Here is a 17817-nt window from a genome sequence, read left to right on the forward strand (position 1 = left end):
TTACACCACTGCTTTTGCAAGCTCTGGAGTTAGGATCTAGCACAGGGGTAGGCAACCTAAGGCCCGGGGGCCGGATGCAGCCCAATTGCCTTCTTAAGCTGGCCCGCGGACGGTCTGGGAATGAGTTTTTTGTTTACATGAGTAGAATGTGTCCTTTTATTTAAAAATGCATCTCTGGGTTATTTGTGGGGCATAGGAATTCGTTCGGTCCCCCCCCCCCCCAAAAAAAAATATAGTCCGGACCACCACATGGTCTGAGGGATGGTGGACAGGCCCATGGCTGAAAAAGGTTGCTGATCCCTGGAAGGTATAAGAGCTTTGGAATGACACAGTTAAAAATGCCGTTGCCATTTTGGGAAGCTCTGTCAGAGGTCTTGAGTCTGGGAGGAGAAAGAGAGAAACAAAGCTGTTTATATATTGTGGATTAAACTCCTCAGTGGGACTTAAAAGCGACAGCTTCATAAAATTATGATGGAAAGAGCGATGTTATCTATGAAGGAGATGATATATGGAAACCAGCTGGACTTGGATTGGAAGAACGGGAAATTCACACAGGATTATTATATTTGTGTTTACCGGCTTAAGGAGACTATCAGAAGAGATCATAAAGAAAAAAGAGAAAATATATGAACAAGATGTGATGTGGAAACAGCAAGATAAGACTGGATAGAATTATGAACTCTGTTTGGACTGATTGGGACTGATTTGGACATTAACGCAGTAGCAAGAAGATGATTAGAATCCCCCTTCGGATCTTGAAGTATGGGTCCCCCCAACAAAATTCAAAATTTGGCTTTGTAATTCGGAATTTATGTGATGTGATTTAATTTGATGTGATTGGCCAGTTAATAAAAATTATTTAAAAAAGAAAAAGAAAAAGGTTGCTGATCCCTGATCTAGCGTAAGTCCCCTCTGTCTGGTCCTGCCCTTCTTCCCAGAACTCCCGTTTCTCAGGGCTTACACCAGCGTAAGTCCTGCCAGGCTTGGTTCAGCTGTCTGGACCTCATCACCTGATCTAGGACAGGGAAATTACTCCAACGTGTCTCTGTCTAAGGCAGGGTTGGGGAAGGATGCCAGCATAGCCTGGTTTAGCCAGGAATCAGCCATTTGTGCTGGGGATCTGCCACTTCCCAACTTGCTCATCCCAGCAGAACTAGGGTTAGGATTGAGCCCTTCATTAAGTGTTTATTTCTACGCCACCTTCCAGCCACAAAGTAGCTCGCAAAAGACAAATCAAAATTCAAGCAATAAAATGCAATTTACAAAAATATAGACAACAAAATCCCAACAATGTGTTTAAGAAAAGCAAGACCAAAAATATGGAAAGACCAAATGGAAAGACCAAAAATAGTTAAAAGCCAAATATTTCTATCCTGTTTGTTGGGTTTAGGGGAATCAGAAATCTTTGCCAGTCATCTAGAGTTCCCTATCTACCTCTTGTCTACTCTTGGCAGTGCTAAATAGGGTTGTAAGAAGGCATCAGTTTCTGTCTTGATCAGTGTTGGCCACATGACCCGGAAGTCAATAAAGCGAGATGAGCGCCACAACCCCAGAGTTGGCCACGACTGGACCTAATGGTCAGGGGTCCTTTACCTTATGTCCCTAAATGAGAATTTGATCCACATATTCTGGTGCTCTCTATGCTGGCTGCCAGCAATTCTCAAGTCTCATGCAGAGGGGTGTTTTCCAGCCCTGTGGGCACAACTCAAGTCTCATGCAGAGGGGTGTTTTCCAGCCCTGTGGAGATGCCAGGGAGGCTCTGGAATCCTTGTTCAAGAAGAATACATTGAGTTAATGCACAAACACTACTACTAGGACTAGGACTAATACTACTGTCTGCTACATTCTGCTCTCACGACTAAAACTCATGCTGAAGATGCGATTGTCTGGCTCCTCCCCTTTTTATATGTGCCTCATGCTGTTGTCCCAATTTCTCATCAATGAGTCATTTCCTCTCTTAGGATGTAAAGAGCCTGATTAATTATCTTAAACAGTAATTTATGATTAAAAGGCACATTGTGTGCTCTTCCACCTACCATAAATTATGTAAAATGTGCATCAGGACCCGACAATTTTCCTATTCTTTATTAATAGGGCTGTCTAGGAGCAGAATTAATGATACTTTTCACCAAACACACACACATAATTTTGGAGGAGTTGGGATCTAAATCTTTTTTTAAAAAATCCACCATTTTGTATGTGAGCCCAGCCCAATGAGGGCTAAGTTTTCTTACTGAGCTTGCTTTCCCTATCCAATCTTTTTTTAAAATATCTTTTTTATTCAAAATTGAAACAAAACATATTATCCAGAAACATATCATCCTTATTCCGCCCCATTTTTCTTCGTTCCCCCCACAGAACCCACCCACCCCCGACATCCCTCAGTTCCAGTCTTTGATTTCTCTAAAAGTGCTGATTTCTGCATGTTACACAGTTGTATAGATCCTCAAACTATTTAGCTGATTATTATCAATATAAAGTTTGTGAATATTTATTCAAAGCCAGCCAAGGAGTCCAGTTTGCTTTGTTGCATCTTCAAATACTTTGTAAAGGGTTCCCATTCATCTTTAAAGTCACAGTTATCCTTGTCCCATAGCTTATATGGCAGTTTTGCCAGTTCTGCATAGTCCATCAATTTTTCTTGCCATGATTCTTTAGTTGGGGTTTCTTCAGTCTTCCATCCTTCCATTCTTTCTCTAGCCAATCTTGAGTCTCTACAGCAGTGGTGGCCAAACTCGGCCCTTCAGCTGTTTTGGGACTACAACTCCCACCATCCCTAGCTAACAGGACCAGTGGTCAGGGATGATGGGAAATGTAGTCCCAAAACAGCTGGAGGGCCGAGTTTGGCCACCACTGCTCTACAGGAGACACACACGGCTGTTCTCTGTAAACCAGGACACACGACTACCCCAACCCCTGTCTTTAGCAGCAGTATTCCACTGCATGCATTTTCTATAAAAACATGTTTTTTATAGTACCCTTCAGCAAAAGTTCCCATGGTGGTTCATAATAATAACAATAAATAGTAATAATAATAAAATGAACATCCTACAATTAACATTTGACGATGCCAGGAAAAATATGAACATCATAGAAACAAGAAAATAATGGGAAATGCATCAATAAAAGGAGAGAAATGGCAAGAGTAAGAATAACTATCCATTAAAAGCTTTGAGAGAATGAAATTGTGTTCGCCTGGTGCAGAATAGCTAGCAAAGTGTGGATATCAGCTGAGGGTTTCTTTGTGGGGGTGGGAGAGATTGCACAGCTGTGGCCCTCAGATACAGGCCTCTGCCAGAGGGTTAAATAATATATTGAAAGTTTTTTTTAAAAAATAAAAAGTATATATGATAATGAATAGTTACCCTTCGGGATATGCATGAAATGGAAGCAAGGTCCATTTCAGTTGACTGAACTACCAAGTAAATATGGTTATGCCTGAAGGGTAAGGAGGCACCTAATACTCTCTACCGGATGGTACATTGAAGATGTTGTTCATCTTGATTGTTACTAGAGCTACATAATTATTTATTTATACATACATACATACATACATGCATACATACATACATACCCCGCCCATCTGGCTGGGTTTCCCTAGCCAATCTGGGTGGCTTCCAACAAAGTATTAAAATACAGTGGTCTGTTAAACATTAAAAGCTTCCCTAAACAGGGCTGCCTTCAGATGTCTTCTTAAATCTGGTAGTTGTTTTTTCCTTTGATATCTGGTGGGAGGGCTTTCCACAGGGTGGGTGCCACTATATAGAAGGCCCTCTGCCTGGTTCCCTGTACCTTGGCTTCTCACAGTGAGGGAACCGCCAGAAGACCCTTGGCGCTGGACCAATATGCTGTAGCTGGGGCTGAATTCACAATTTTGGCATTAGTTTTTGATGCTAATCTTTTGGTTGGTTGGGACAAGGATACTTTCCCCTTTCATTGATGGCTGTGGATGACCGCTTTTCAGCGCTACAGTTTTGATTGATTTGATTTGTCACTTGTTGTAATTTTTGTATAGCAAAAAAACCCAACAACACACTTGTAGGTCACTTTGACACTCTTTTTCGTTTAGGAAAGCAGCAAATGGGAAAACAGATAAAAAGTGTTTTTCTTTGGGAAGGGGGGGGAGCGTTTCAGCATTCTAGCCCCCTTCTACCCTCCTCTCCCATTTTGCAGACTCCTCTTTTCCCAACCATGCGCTCCAATACAAAATGGAGATACAACAAAGCAGGAGGTTTGCTGTTTCTTGTGCTGGCAATGAAGGCAGGCAGGCAGAGAGGTGTGCTGCTGCTTCACCTCCTAATAGTGAATTTCCACCAGAGGTGAATTTAGGGTAGCACAACTGGATTCCCCACACTGGGCGCCGAGCCGACAGGGCATCGCAACTATGAAGTAGTGCGTGTGCAGAATGGAAGAAGAAGAAGAAGAGTTTGGATTTGAAATCCCGCTTTATCACTACCCTAAGGAGTCTCAAAGCGGCTAACATTCTCCTTTCCCTTCCTCCCCCACAACAAACACTCTGTGAGGTGAGTGAGGCTGAGAGACTTCAGAGAAGTGTGACTGGCCCAAGGTCACCCAGCAGCTGCATGTGGAGGAGTGGGGACGCGAACCCGGTTCACCAGATTACGAGTCTACCGCTCTTAACCACTGCACCACAGGCAAGAGATGTGCGGGGGGGGGGGAGTGTTTCCAGATTTTGGCATTGCACAGGGCACAGCAGAAATTTGAAAAACCGAAGTCCGCCCCTGTTCCCACTCCCAAGAAACTGTTGCAATGTTTGCAGCACATCCATTCGTTGATCCAGGCCAGGATTCCTTAGCTAACTTCGGGCTGGGGGACTTCAGGACTTGCAGTAGGCAAGGGGAAAGGGAGAATCCTAGTCCGCAGGCAGCTGCAAACATGGAAGGAACTTTAAAATAAACCTGTTAATCCAATCAGCATATTCTGAGTTCTTACTTTTAAGTGTCCTAGGCCTTTGCACCCAGCAGCTCCTTAGAGAATATTCAGCAACATGCTCCTTTCAGATGTTAATAGAGTGGATAATTTGAACTGGCCATTCTGCTGTCCTTCAGCTCTTTTTCTGCCTGCCTGCTTAGTGTTTCTGCTTTTACAGTATAACAGGAGGGGAGGCAGGAAGAGGAGCTGGTTGGCCTGGAAAACAGGAGAGTTCAAACTGTTGGCCAAAGTAGGGAAATTGTTGCATGTGTTCATCTTCCTGGAGGTATGCGCATTGTTCTGTGTTAACAGCCATTGTTGGGTACAGGTAGATTTTGGCTCATTTTTTAACTGCATTTTTCCAAAGCAGCTGTGCTGAAAGGATGACCGGGCTTTTGTGTAACATCCCTTATTGCACAAGCCAAGGACTTTGCCCGTTGAATGAATGCGAGCCGTGAAAATTAGTATCCTTATAGACGTTGCTCCGCAGCCAAAGCTACTTTTCTAAGGATTTGCCGATTCAGATGCAAGGTGTCTGTCACGCCTTTTCTGGAAGTGGGAACCAATTTAACCACAGATATACATTATAAAAGCATTCCTTCTGGTTTCATTGTTAAGGCTTCTGCAGCAGGCTGATTGTCGGGGGCGAGGGAAATGACTGCTTGAAAAGTGCCCCTTATAGATGCAGTAATATGGCCATATTAGACGTGGAACAATATGGTTCCACAGGGCTGGCCGCCGAGCGAATTACATCCTTCCATGTTGCTTTAGAACCACACAACTGCCTTCCAGCTTCTTCTGCACAAAAGAAGAAGTTGCAAACGCTATGAACTTTGCTCGGTTTAATAAGATGACTGGTGAACTACCTCATTTGTATGGATACAGGGGGAGAAAGATTATAGTTGGCATGCCAATATATGTAGCAAAACTCTGATGACCACATCTCTTAGGAAATTAGGAAGCTGCAGTGTACTGATAGAAACTGAAACATCCAACATTGTATTATCTACACCAGGGTTTCCCTAGCTTGGATCTCCATCAGTTTTTGGACTACAGTTCCCATCAGCCCTGACCACTGGTCTTGCTAGCTAGGGATGATGCAAGGTAGTCTGAAATATACTCGGAGTCGAGTGTGGATTTCATGCTCTTTATTCAGCTCATAGTAGTGAGGAATGAAAGTTCCCCCAAAATATCTGCTTTATATACATAATTTACACAATGGGCTGCATGTGATTGGGTAATTCTAGGATTCTCCTGTGGGCCAATCAGGTTGCGGATTCACTTCTACCTGGAGCTGGATTGGGTGGCTCCTGCGGACCAGTCATACTGCTGCATTGTTCTAGGATCAATCAGACTGCTGCATTCTGGACCCTATTGTTCTAGGACCAATCAGACTGATGCATTCTGAATCCTATTGTTCTAGGACCAATCAGACTGCTGCCTTTTGGATCCTATTCAACTCAGTACATAACATAGTCCAAAACCAGCTGGAGGCCCAAGTTTGGGAAATGCTTTTCTACACTGACAAAAAGCAGCTGAAAGATAGAACTTTCCCCCAGCCCTGCTTAGAGATGCTGGAGATTTTGTAAAACATGTACCCTACCACTGAGCCACAAAACAGTAGTGGTCAGTGGGGAAGGTTGGCAGTGCTTACCTGTCTTCCCATCACTGGTGTCTCTAAGGTTGACCAGGAGAGGGTGAGGCAGCAGCAAGGTTGGTGCAGTGCACACACACTGGCAGAGCCATTCTGGTGCTCCTGGCATTGCATTTGCACCATGCCAACCTCCCTGAAGTATGTGTGTGTCTCACTGGGTACCGGAGGACAACTTCAAGGGCACCATTTCACCCATGGGTTCCATGTTAGCAACTCCTGAGACACAATTGCTACTAAGCTGCCCTACAAACTTAAGAGACAAGGATGCAAATTTTATATAACAATGCTGAACCATTTGTTCAGCTTCACTCATTCTGGAATATACCCATGATGGCAGGCAAGCTTATGAGAGAGGGTCAATAGGTTCCTCACCGAAGACCAACAGATTCCAATCAAGGCAGAGAGATTGGAAGTGAAACCAGCTTCCTCCTGCCAAGTCAGATTAGACAGACGTTTTAAAATGGGTATGTGAGCTATTTTCTCAGTGCAGAGAGGGTGAGGGCCAAATGGTTTGCATAAGCTTAAACTCACCCAACAAGTGAAGACTGTGAAATGCTCTCTCCTTGGCAGGAAGATCAACAAAGTGGGAATGATTGAAACGATAAAATAGAATCATAGGTGCAATCAACATCTCTTTCTGTGCAATGTTCACATTTTTTAAAAAATGCAATCTGAATTATTAACTATGTGGTATACATTCCAGCCGCATTTACCACCCTGCCCAAATATTTTCATATGATGCCTTTTGCCAGTCAATCGTGATGATATTAAAACGGGTTTAAGGGTCATGGCTGCTTACTGTGCAGGAGCCAGGCCCTGTGACCAGGACTGGGGCCTTCCTAAGTTTGTTCTGAAGAGGCAAGGTGCAGCTGCACAGGTGAGGCCGATTGGTAACTCAAAGCACCTGGTGGCAAGAGCTGGGAAAGGATATAAGGTCAGCATTTTCCCTTCAGCTCTTTGCCACAGCAACACATTCCCTGCCTTGCTGTGTTTGGTTCCTTGACTCCTTGCTCCTCGGACCCCCGCCTGCATGACTCCTTGCTTCTTGACCCTCGGACCCTTGGCTTCTTGACTCCCAGCTCTCTGACCCTTGGACTCTTCCCGACTCCTGGCTTCTGGACTCTTGTTTCTGCTCCCACCCCGCCATCTTTCCCCCAGTCCCGACGTCCTCAGCTGGGACTTCGATCACCCATGACCCGGACCATGACCTTCTAAAGGGACCCTGGGAAATGATGGTTTGGTGGTGGGAGAACTTGCAGAGAATTGGTTAGGACTACTTTGCAACCTTGCAGGATTCTTGGTACATCCAGGAAGGAAACTATGCCAGTTATTCCAAGTTGGAGTCATAATGCAGACGTAATGGATGGCTTTGAAAGTGGATTGGACAAGTCAGTGGAGGATTAGGCTTTCAGTGGCTACTTGTGACAATGACTGGGGATCGCAAGTGAAGAGAGTGTTGCTGTGCTTCTGCCCTGCTTGTAGGCTTCCCATGGGCATATGGTTGGCCGCTTTGGAAACACGAGTCTGGACTATGATGGACCTTTGGTCTGATCCAGCTGAGCCCTTCGTAGGTCATTATGTTCTTATTCTGCCTGTGACTGCAAAATGCGGCTGGTAAGAAAATATAGCAAAGTGTATTTACATAATACGTCTGTGGACGTGAAGAGGCTAAGAAGAGGCGATGAAGGGTTTGTTATGCAACAACTCGTGAACTTTTGAATATGATTCAGTCCTTCTAAATAAAGTACCAGGCAGACTATTCTATCCAACATAACAGATTCGGTACTACCAAAATGCCCACTAAAGTGTGGAAATGTGTGTTCATTTTTAAACTTGCTTACCTTGGAGTAAGCCACTGATTTAAAGTAGTAGACCTACAGAAGGCAGGTCTACTACTTGTATAGAATGTATAGAATTGCATCCTCAGTGACCACTGACTTGAACTCCCGATTCTTTGCTCTGAGGTCTGCTGAAGCATGGAGGTCTTCACACTTTCAGTTTTGTTGGTTGATATGTGTATACATAGGTCTGATACTAGGCTGGGGATTTGTACGATAGTGGCTAAGGTCATGGAACCACCAATGTCTCGGGATGCTTGATGAATTCATTCTTTGGGAACTCCATTATAAACCCACCCGATCCTACCTTCTGGACAGACTGGTGTGTAATTCTCCACCAGATTTTGCACTTCCTATTTCAGCTCGGAAAAAAGTATAGACTGCTGGAATATATGAGCCTTTGGTCTGACCCAGCCATGTTCTGATCTTCTTATGTTGACTGGGCAAGCAGGTTAATGAATTGTAATTATATTGGTGGGTTTTAATTGTCAGCGGTTCGAATCCCCACGATGGGGTGAGCTCCCATTGCTCAGTCCGAGCTCCTGCCAACCTAGCAGTTCGAAAGCATGTCAAAGTGCAAGTAGATAAATAGGTACCGCTCCGGCGGGAAGGTAAACGGTGTTTCTGTGCACTGCTCTGGTTTCACCAGAAGCGGCTTAGTCATGCTGGCCACATGACCCGGAAGCTGTACGCCGGCTCCCTCGGCCAATAAAGCGAGATGAGCACCGCAGCCCCAGAGTTGGCCACGACTGGACCTAATGGTCAGGGGTCCCCTTTACCCCTAATTGTATTTGTTAACCGGGCATTTTATGGGATTGTAACATTCTGTTGTGTAAAACTGCTCTGAGATCTTTGTAAATGTAGAGTGGCATAAAAATAAGCAAAGTGAACATCTGTGTGTGGCTCCGAGTGTGCAGAACTTTAGTGGTGCATCTGCGTAAGTGAGGAAGACATGGAGGGATGGTGCTTAAGCATGTTTTGCTACACTTGATCTTAGCCAAAAGCATGTTTTGCATTCAGCTATTATAAATAATGTTTGGCCAATAGAACAAAGATTAAAACTGCCTGCTGTTGCAATGTTCACCACATTGTACAGACTCATTTCCCTGTATAGTGCAGTCGGTCAGTAACCATGGGACATACCCAGGTCTTCTGGAATATTTGGAACTACAGCATCAAAACCCTACCTGACAATTAATACAAGCCAAGTGCTAAGCAGCTTATTGATGTTGCATAGCTGACTCTTCCTGTAAAAATCATCTCCGCTTCCAAGGCAATTTATTACTCAGACATGTGATATTTACACATCTTTCGAATTCCAAGAATCAAAAAGACTTTCCAAAATTAAACTTCAGTACATGCCCTCCTTGGGGGTTTTTAGTGTGTGTGTGTTTTAAAGTTAACTCCAAGCCTTACAGAGACTATATACTAAGATGGTTACCTGAAATGCCCCCCTGACACAAATCAGGATAGACCCATTGTCACCAGAACATAAGATAGGAAGCCATGGCAGCAGCTCTTCAGAGATTCAGACATTCCTAGTCCTACATGGAGATGGCAGGGATTGAACCAGTGATGCTCTACCAATGAGCCACAGCCGCTCCCCAATGGAAGAACTAGAAAAGTTGCAAAAAAGGGGGCAAGGAAAGTTACTAAGTACTTGTTGGGGAGGGAGGCCTTCCATACAGAAAAAGATTATTGTTGGGGCTTTTCATTGTGGAAAGCAAAGATAAGCTGCAGTAGACATGTCTAATCAGAAGCAAGTCCCACAGAGTTCAATGGGATCCCATTCTAAGGGTGTACAGGATTGCTGCTTAAGGGGCAACAGGAAGTTGACAATGTTGTGAATGATGTAATGAAAGTGGGCAGGAAGGCATTTGTATCCCTTGTGTGTAGCACTCGGATTTGGTGGTGGTGTTTGTGTGTTACCCAATGAAACCAAGAGCTATTCTAAAAGGGGAGTTTGCATGACTTGCTCCCACCTCCCACACATCGAAAGAACATCCTTGGTGGAAAAGAACTGGTGCATGCACATAGAACCCCTTCCGACATCTGTTGAAGGTGCAGAATGGAGCAGCTTGGCACATGGGGGCAGCAAATGGTAGGTCTGCCTCCTTCTTGCATTTTTTTTGGCTGGTAGAAGATGTTCTGTAAGCCCATTTTTTACAAGTTTAGAATGAAGTGGTTGAGTGTAGAGAGTTGTCTGCAGTGTTAGTTCTACTTGGAGTAGACCCATTGACATGAATGAGTATGCCTAACTTAGATCTATTAATTTCACTGGGTCTGCTCTGATTACAACTAATATTGGATCCAACCCAGAGTTCTTGAGATGCACTCCCATCAAGCTGCAAGTGTGGGGAGATGGTTGCATTTTTGAATATGCCCAACCATAAACTCCCTGCATTTAACGAAACTAGAACTCCAGGGAGAGAGGTTCCATTTAGCCCTCTCTCTGATATATAAAGGGACGCGGGTGGTGCTGTGGGTTAAACCACAGAGCCTAGGGCTTGCCGATCAGAAGTTTGGTGGTTCGAATCCCCGCAACGGGGTGAGCTCCCGTTGCTCAGTCCCTGCTCCTGCCCACCTAGCAGCTCGAAAGCACATCAAAGTGCAAGTAGATAAATAGGTACCGCTTCGGTGGGAAGGTAAACGCCGTTTCCGTGCGTTGCTCTGGTTCGCCAGAAAGCGGCTTAGTCATGCTGGCCACATGACCCGGAAGCTGTACGCCGGCTAATGGTCAGGGGTCCCTTTACCTTTACCTGATGTATAACTTTCTACACACAGGCCACTTTTTACATGGGAGAGCCATTAAAGAACAGAACCCTCAGCTTTTAGTTTGAAGTTTTGAAGCCTAGAGTTCTATCAATCTTGATGTGCATTATGTGCAGAGTGGCGCTCACTTGCCTTAGATTCAGGACAAACGAACGGAAACAGCTTGCATGACTCCGAATTATGACTGAGCTGCAAGATGTGTTGAGGACCACCAGCTTAGTGGGCTTTTAACATCTTAAGACAAATTCAAAGCCACAGGCTATTAACCATGGCAGCTAAATGGAACTGCCATGTAAACAGTAGCAAGACAGCAGATGTTGGGTGAGCAGCAAAGCCAGAGTACTTTGCATCCCATGCTACTTGTGAGTTTCCTAAGACATTGGACCAGATGCCTCATGGCCTCTTCCAGGTAATAAGCTTGTCCCTGCATGAGAGCTTACAATTTTAAGGACATGATATAAAAGGGAAAGGGGTTGAGAAGGAGGAGCTGGGTAGGGGGAGAAGCAAACCCAGGCACTTCCAAAGTTCTTATAAGTCTGGTGGCAGGAAGATCGCTTCCAACAGCTTCTTCATCTTCGGCAAGTGGATGATGTCCCCCTTGCCATGTTGTTCTTCCTGGGAGACAGAGTGGAACAGTCTTCCTATAACTCTTAAAACCAGATGCAAAGAAACCCAATAGGATGATTAAACTTTTTACTTCTAGCGTGTTCTGTATGGAAGAATGCACTGGACTTAAAATTGTTTGTTTATTGGCCGCTGTGTTATTTCTTGGATTATGGAACAAAGCTAGAAACTGTTGTAAGCTAGCAAGAAATATTTTATTGCCTATGATTACAAGAGACCTCTGTGATGATTAATCTTATGGTTTGTGCCTCCGCACCCCCTTTTTGTGGCTGGCCACACCCCTTCACGCTTCCTTGTGCCTTGCAGTTTAGCCTTGTGCTCACAGTCACAGCACGTTCGGACATCTCTTGCAACCATGAACACTAGAAAGCTAGTTTAAATTGAATTAAGAGGTGGCTCTCGGGCATTGCACAAGAGCCAGGCTGCATGAACAAGACACAGTCTCAGAGAGAGGTTCCCCACAGCTATTAAAAATATTGTGCATGTGCTTAACATGAAAGCTATTTCCAGGTGAGGAAATCAATTTGCAATTTACAGACAGACAAGTCTACTTCTGAGTCTCCAAGCTGTTTGTGCACTTCCATTGTCTGCTCCTGAAAACACCTTTGTGACCTCCCCTCCATTGCCTGGTAAACAGTATTGAGGATCAACAAATGGAACCCAGTTAATCTTGTCATGGTCTGATTATTACCAGCTTGTGGTGACACAAAGGCAGGGTTTTCTACTGGTGGCACCAGTGTTGTGGAATGTCCTCCCTGCTGATATCAGAGATAGTTTCCATCTGTGTTGGTGTTCTGCTACTTTCAGAGATGCACCCTTTTACACTGACATTTCGTTCATCTCTTGACCTGGGCCTCCTGTATTAATTACTGTGTGTTTCAATGGGATTGTTTTCTTTCATATTTTAATTATGGGTGTTTATATCTTTGTGCTTAGGATTGTTTTATTGTCTTTTTTAATGGTGGATTTTCATATTTTAAGGTTTGGGCCACTGGATTTTAATGTTTTGACATTAAGCGGTTTATAGATTAATAAATAATAACACAGTTTCCATTGTGAAGTCAAATAGACTGGAAGTGTGTGTATGTGTGTGTGTTGTTCATGCACGCACACACATTTATGTGTGTGTGTGGTGGGTGTTCGTGTATCTTTATTTGTTTTTTAAAAACATTTTTTATTAAATATTTTCTTAGTTTACAAAAGTGTGTGCATTGCCTATTTTTTTCAGGTTGTGTTTTCTACGGATCAGTAACATTTGTTGTGAGGTGTATCTTTATTTCTGCAAAATGGTTCATTAACATTATTTGCACAAACCAGTTTGGTACTGCATCTTTAACTGAAACATACTAAATTTAAAATACTAAATTTAAAATCCAATATCTCAGGGAAGCTAGACAAACTTTGCACAGAATTATGTTGTCATTGCTGCAAACATTAATCTGTACTGGCCTGCCACAGAATCTTAAGAGCAAAAAGGGTTTTTATCAAATTTCCTGGCACCTTTAGACCTTGCCTAGGGCTCTGCACACACTGGACTTGCCGATGCATTCAGAATGCTTGGCTGAATGTTGAAGTCGAGACAGTTTGGTCAAAAAGTCTGCATCGTAATGCGAGCATGATTTGTGGCCGACGTCCCCCATTTACACAAACTCACTCCTAGAATAGCTACATTTAACCACATTTATTGACTGCGTGGTGTAGATGACTTTGAAAATAGATGAGTTCATGGAGAATAGCTCTGTCAACAGCTGTTAGCCAAAACGGTGAAATGGAACCTCTCTTTTCAGACGCAGTATCTCTCTGCATAGGGACGTGGGTGGCGATGTGGTCTAAACCACAGAGCCTAGGACTTGCTGATCAGGAGGTCGGCGGTTCGAATCCCTGCGACGGGGTGAGCTCCTGTTGCTCGATCCCTGCTCCTGCCCACCTAGCAGTTCGAAACCACATCACAGTGCAAGTAGATAAATAGGTACCGATCTGGCGGAAAGGTAAACAGCATTTCTGTGCACTGCTCTGGTTCACCAGAAGTGGCTTAGTCATGCTGGCCACATGACACGGAAGCTGTACACCGGCTCCCTCGTCCAATAAAGCGAGATGAGCGCTGCAACCCCAGAGTCGTCCGTGACTGGACCTAATGGTCAGGGGTTCCTTTACCTTTATATATCTGCATACCAGGTGCTAGGAACAAATCAGTGAGGATTGTTGCCGTCATGGACACCTGGAGGGTCCATTGCTGGGAGGAGTTTGCTGATCAAGTGGTTCCTTGGTCTGATCCAATGGGTCAGTTTTGTTGTTATCCCTGAGGTTCATTTCACCACATTCTTAGGCTGCCTGCGCACTATACGCTTAAAGCACATGACTTTTCCCCAAAAGAATCATGGGAACTGTAGTTCATCCCTCACAGAGCTGCAGTCCCCAGTCTCCTTAGCAAACTACAGTTCCCAGAAATCTTTGCGGTAAGTCATGTGCTTTAAATGCATGGTGCATGTGCAGCGTAAGAGTGTCTCTTTTGCATGCGGGATGGCCCAAGATACTTGGCTGCCTGAGGCAAAGGACAATGGCAGCACCATCACCCCAAGGCCGACCCGATTGGCAGCTGAATCTTACTTTGACATTGGCAACGGGACCCCAAGGCAACAGGGTAGTTTAGCGAGTTCAAAGCAGACGATGCTGTTTTTACAGCTCAACATCCCAACACCTTGCGACTGCTCCTCACAAGTGGAGGCTGGTGCTCATGGGGACTGGGAGAGTGGAAGGCAGGAAGCCCAACAATAGGCGGAGCCACAGCTAATGATAGGCGGAGCCAGCTAATCCCTGCCCTCCTCCCTGTTGAGTTCTACAAAGGCAACACTTAGGCTAAGGAGGAGGAGGCTGACAGCCAGTGCTGCCCCCTAGGCTGGTTGTAGGTAAGGAGATAGGCCAGGATGGGGCAGCTGCATGGAGACTGATCTTGGTGGGTCTCACTCACTGTTCCTCCTCATGCTTGCAGCATCTGCTACTTGGGATTGTCACCTGACTCTGCTAGTGGCGTAAGGGATTATGCAAACCCTGGTAGGATGTTGGAGGCAAAGCTCTGTGAGGAAGAGATGGAGAATTCCTTGCTCTTTCTCCCCCACTTTTTCCTTTTTGGCTGGCTTCCTACATTTACCCATCCTCCGGGCAAGCAGAAATTAGCAGCTGGGGGGGGGGGTTCCTTTTGTTGTTGGAATGTTGCAGTTACTGATAGCTTCCATTTGATCATTGTTATGGATTGCTTTGAAATCAGTTCTGCTCCAGGTAAAGTTATTTTAAGCCTCTCCCCCCACCTGTCCTTTATTTTGACTAACCTGTCCCGTATTTTGCCCAACCCAAAGTGGCAAAATCTAATGGTAGGGCCAGCCTGCCACTCCCCCACCTTCCGGCCGATGGTATATTAACACCTTACAAATACCCGAAGGGACTTAGACCATTGGTCTACCTTGCTAAGTATTGTCTATGCCAGGCATAAGCAAACTCTGGCCCTCCAGATGTTTGGGACTACAATTCCCACCGTCCCTAGCTAACAGGAACAGTAGTCAGGGATGATGGGAATTGTAGTCCCAAACATCTGGAGGGTCGGAGTTTGCCTATGCCTGGTCTATACCGGCTAGTCGCAGCTCACCAGGATTTTAGACAGATGTCTCTTATCAGCCTTTCCTGGGCTGATATCATGGAATGGAACCCAGGGCCCTTCTGTTTCTTGGGTACTGAGTTATGGCTAGCCTCTTCCCCAGTGAGAAGGGCAGTCCTATCCTCATTTATCTGGGCATGGGCCCCACTGAATTAAGTGGGACTTACTACTGAGTAGACCTGCATACCATGGTGCCACAAGATTACTTTAATTGTTTACTGTATCTAATCACAGAATTGTAGAGTTGGACAAAAGCAACAAACTACTTTTTAAAAGCAAAAACCTCTGACTTGCTGTTTTGAACCAGAGGGCATGAACATATAGTTCAATGCAAAAAAACCCCACCAAAACCAAAAACCCTGTCATGAAATACTTTGTATGCAATATAATAGGATTTATTTCATACATATTAAAATATAGCATTCATGTTTGCATAATTACATGCCTAGTGATTATAGGGAGAACACTTCTCCCTGTCTGTTTCTTGGAGAAAATAACCCAGTGTTCTTTCAGGCTGGTCCTATCGGTCCTTCTCACAGTGAACCCAGTGAGTGCTGGCAGGATTGTAGGCAGGTTGGGCAACGGAAGGCACTGCCATGGTCACTGTTTTGGGGGGTGGGATTTGATTGCATAACAGCAATTAAAATGAATTTGGCATACTTGTGTAACAAGCCCACTTCCCAAAACAAACTACTGTATTTTTTGCTCTATAACTCACTTTTTCCTTCCTAAAAAGTAAGGGGAAATGTGTGTGCATCTTATGGAGCGAATGCAGGCTGCACAGCTATCCCAGAAGCCAGAACAGCAAGAGGGATTGCTGCTTTCACTGTGCAGCGATCCCTCTTGCTGTTCTGGCTTCTGAGATTCAGAGTATTTTTTTTCTTGCTTCACTTCCTCCAAAAACTAGGTGCGTCTTATGGTCTGGTGCATCTTATAGAGCGAAAAATATGGTACCTTCCATTGACTTTTTGAAATAAGGAAGGTGATGGAGAGAAGCACCAGAAAGTGTGGGGTAACAATTGCTTGACACAACATCATGTAACTTCCCTGCAAACTAACTGGAATGAATGTTAACAGCAGATGTGGCATATAACCTCCCTGCAAACTTTGTGCAAGCAAATCACGATAAGTGCTGAATAAGCAGCTCACCTGGAAGCGACCTGAGAGAACGTGTCTGTGTACTTGGAAGAGATCTTGAGGGCAGCAGAAGTAAGGACAGCAGCAAAACTTTAAAATGCCTCTTCCTGACCCCAGGAAACAGCCCCATAAGAACTGAGCATGTTTTCATGAAGATCAAATATAGAAGGGGATGGTTAGGGACGGACAGAAGACATGGATACCAGCTCCCTGGGGCCCTTGGTGCCTGAGCACCCACAAAATTCCCCATGAAGGGGCCGGGCACCCACAAATTTTGGCGCCAAGGCCATGCATGGCCCTGTGCATCCACAGTTGCACACCTGGCAGAAGAGGAATGGTACCTGTGTGCTTCACAACTGAAACAATACATATGATAATCTAAGCCACTTGTTGTCAACTGGGCAGATCTAAGATGGGTTGCAATAGCAGTGCTACCATATGCATAAACACTGACAGATTAAGAAAAGGGTCTCTAGATGATGTTTGGGTCCCAGATCTAAAAAGGTTGAAGACTGCTGGTCTAAGGGAAAGTCCTTACCTTGGTTTAATGTGGAATGTGACCTCCTTGCACTGCCTTTAATACCCCCTCATCCTTGCAGTGTTCTTCTCCCGCTATGGCTGCCTCCTCCCACTTTCTCCTCCCTAAATACAGAGCTACCCCAGACAATTGATGTAGCTCTCTTAAGTCTGTTAGTTAGATAGGCTTAAGTTGTGTGTATGAGGTAGAAGCTGGGAGCAAGAAGCAGGCTGGGCAGTTGAGAGACAGAGCCGTGTCTGATTTCTGCTAGGATCCAAGGCTGCGGCTATGGGAACAGCATGACCTCCTTGGGGCGTTGATGCTGTGAGCCCCTCCATTGTAAGCTCATGTTGTATATGTGTGTAAATAAACCGTATATCATAAAGACACCACACTCTCTGCTGTCCCTCATTCAGAGGAAATCAAACCCTGGGTAAGCGCCTGGAATCTCGCACCACTCTGAGATTAGGAGCCAAATCCTAGGGACCAACGTCCCCCCCCCCCATAAAATATTTGAGGGGGCTGGGCCTCTCCAAAGTTGATGGGCATTGCCATTCAAAGGGTGTGCATGCACCATGTCATGTGATCAGTCACGCGGGGCAGCCCTTGCCTTCCGCCCCCACTAGTTTATTCAAGCTGGCACCCCTGGGTGGCGTGTGACAATATAGAATATTTAACTGCATTTTGAGGAGGA

General features: G+C 44.9%; 1 protein-coding gene across 2 annotated transcripts in view; it reads left to right on the forward strand.

Moving 5' to 3' along the window:
• NLGN1 (neuroligin 1) overlaps nt 1–17817 on the forward strand; it is a 645947-nt gene that overhangs the window by 113053 nt on the left and 515077 nt on the right. The window lies entirely within an intron of this gene.

Source organism: Podarcis gaigeae (assembly GCF_964106915.1).
Source record: "Podarcis gaigeae genome assembly, chromosome: 5".
Lineage (NCBI taxonomy): Eukaryota > Metazoa > Chordata > Lepidosauria > Squamata > Lacertidae > Podarcis > Podarcis gaigeae.